The sequence below is a fragment of the Brienomyrus brachyistius genome, unplaced genomic scaffold, assembly GCF_023856365.1.
Source record: "Brienomyrus brachyistius isolate T26 unplaced genomic scaffold, BBRACH_0.4 scaffold82, whole genome shotgun sequence".
NCBI classification, from domain to species: Eukaryota; Metazoa; Chordata; class Actinopteri; order Osteoglossiformes; family Mormyridae; genus Brienomyrus; species Brienomyrus brachyistius.
The window spans coordinates 150,820-153,766 of NW_026042357.1; positions in this window are offsets into that span (position 1 = coordinate 150,820).

Consider the following 2,947-nt stretch of genomic DNA (forward strand, 5'->3'; position numbering starts at 1 on the left):
ATAAGTTTGGGCAAGTTCTGTAAACGGCATGTCATTTTTCACAGATCGGAAATGCGCGACACATTGAGCGACAGTTCTTGTGATCGGGAGATCGCAGCTTCGAACCTGACTCAGGGCAGTTTGTTATTGCGTCGCGTCACCAGGCACGTCCTTATCTTAAACCCTTAGGGGTGGTCGGTCAGAGGATGGTTGGGTGGCGCGACACATTGAGCGACCGTTGCATGCAGATCACAAGGTCCCTGGTTCAAGCCCCAGTCAGGGCAGTAACTGTTATTGCGTCCTTCTCTTGAATCCTTGCGATCACCAACCTAAAGTTAAACTCTAAAGCCCCCCAACCTCTGGGGTGTGTGTGTTTGTGCGCATGACCATGAATAAACATTTACAGAAAAACATATTTGTTAAAATAACTAAGGCTTTATTCCGTCAAAGTTTTTAAAAATGTGTTTTTGATGCTTGTCTCTAAATGCTGCTTAATAGTTCCTATCCGGGGCTGCTCCCACAGAGACAGTTGCTAGTCCCTATAATGCTAGACCATATAATTTTGCACCTAAAACATGACGACAGAGCCTTTGCTGTTTGAAAATAACGCATTTACTTAACACATTGACAAACACGATAAATATTGTTTATCCCTTAAATTATTAAAATAACTAAGGTATTAGTCTAACTAAGTTTTAAAAATGTTTTTGAAGTACGTAGCTAAGACACCGCTCACTATAGTTCATATCCAGGACTACGTACGGCGCCATCTCCTAATCTTACGCTCTCCTAGCGGTGTCTTGTTTTATGAAATCTGCTTGAAAACTTTACTGCTTTTACCATTTAAAACTGCCATACCCTACTTCCTCTCTAGCTAGAAAAGCTCGACGCGTCCGGTGACCCCGTTAAAATTGTTAAGTTTTATTATGCCTTAAAACATACTTTAAAAATCGCGTTAATAAATTAATGTAATATATTTTCTTCTTTTAAAGACTACTGATTTCAATTTAGTGCCATATGCGTTTATCTTGTAGGCCGCAGGATAACGCCATTTCTACCAGCTATAGGGTGCGTGTGGGATATTGTGCTTAAATTCTTTATTAATTATCGTTGGCTATATGCTTTATAACACATTTTATACTTAATTGACACACGTTTACTTATTTTATACACACTTTAAAATAAAAAAAAACTACTTGCCTCAGCTGTTTTCAATAAAAGATAGTGTGTGGGGATCATTGTTCTACGCACAATCGCAACATGGAGAGAGAGTGAGAGTCATTTTAACAAGGATTGCCGGCGTTATTCCTTGATTCTTGTTGTCGAAATGCTTAGGATGTTTCATTTAAAAATAACACATTGGCCGAAAAAGAGTTTAATTACTTACGTTATGGTTAAAGGGTCTTATTTGAAATAAAAGGGCAACATGTGCTCCGATGGTGTCGCCATTTTGAAATGGGATGTATCCGTGAGTGCGCATGCGCATGATCGGAAGTCTCATACAATCATTTCAGCCGCGTTGTTCAAACAGGTAGGTGACACGTACCAGAGCTGCGGGACTCGGTCATTTCGCCTTTTAGCTACCGTCGGGCTTAAAGATTATCCTTCCTAAAAGCTTGCTGGTTGAATACTTTCTTCAACCTAACAATGAAATAAAACACTGGTAAATACCGCTAAAGGGTTTCTTCTTTTAAAACGACATGCTGTATGTTAATTGGTTTCGCTTGTGCTTGTTTAAACTCAACATCTACTCTTCTGACAGCGTTTGGTTCGGGCATGTTTGTACTTGTTTAAATTCCGCCTGCTTTTCTTTCTTTTTTTAAAAAAAGAACGCTAAAGTTTTCCTTCTTTAAAACATTTTGGTGCTTTCTTCTTTTAAAATAGGAGTAGGCACAAGCGCCACGGCGTAACAACCCGTGGATACGGCCGGACGGACCCCCGCTGGACGTTGCGCTAGCTTCCATTCATCCAGCTATATGTTTCATTATTCCTTAACGTAATTAAAAGTAACACATCAATAAATACATCTAATTTTTTTTATTCTATTAAAGTTTAATGGCAAGCCTGATCTCCCAAGCCATATGGCCCTCTATCGGCAACATGTGGCATAAGCATGTATGTTATATGGAGATACACCTCGACCAATCAAAATAAGGGATGCGCCCCCTTCCGCTTATGACGTCAGAAGCGGAGCCAAATTTCAGCTCTGCCCATTGCAATGCAGATAAAAATAGTCGTTAACCAGTAGCCTTTAATGCACATTAGAACACAATATGCATAAAAACAAGCATTGTTTTGTGTTTTCATTTCTCAGTCTACTTTTGGGCTACAGTCATGATTGTTACCACCTAGATACAATGCCGAATTACGAAAGTCTTTTACAGGTAAATTGGGCTAAGACAACAATGCATATTTATGACCTTTTATTTATCCAAGACCCCTACAACTGCTCTAGAATGAGTAAAGAAAAAAAAACAAATACCTCAAACAAGAAAAAAAATGTAGGATGGAGCACTTCACATGTAAAATGTGGCACGTACTAATATACTACTTTAAAACGTAGTAATTCATGACAATAAATAATATATACTATGGTAAAATTAAATGTCACATGAATTTTCAGCACCAAATTAGTAACATTTTGCTGTGATAAAAAAAAATGCAATGAATAACCACTCTTAAACTGTTCGTTAATTTACGACGATCGAGACCACCCACAATGCAACATTCTAAACAGTCTGTTTTTGTTCTTTTTAAAAGCAAGAGGGTAACTGGAAAATATGTTCCAGACCCACATAATATAGCTTGGCAATAGTAACAACAATCAATAATAATAATATATCTATTAAATACAAAAAGGAGCTTGTGTGTGTATGTATGTATGTGTATGTGTGTGTGTGTGTGTGTATATATATATATATATATATATATATATATATATATATATATATATATATAAATAGTTTCT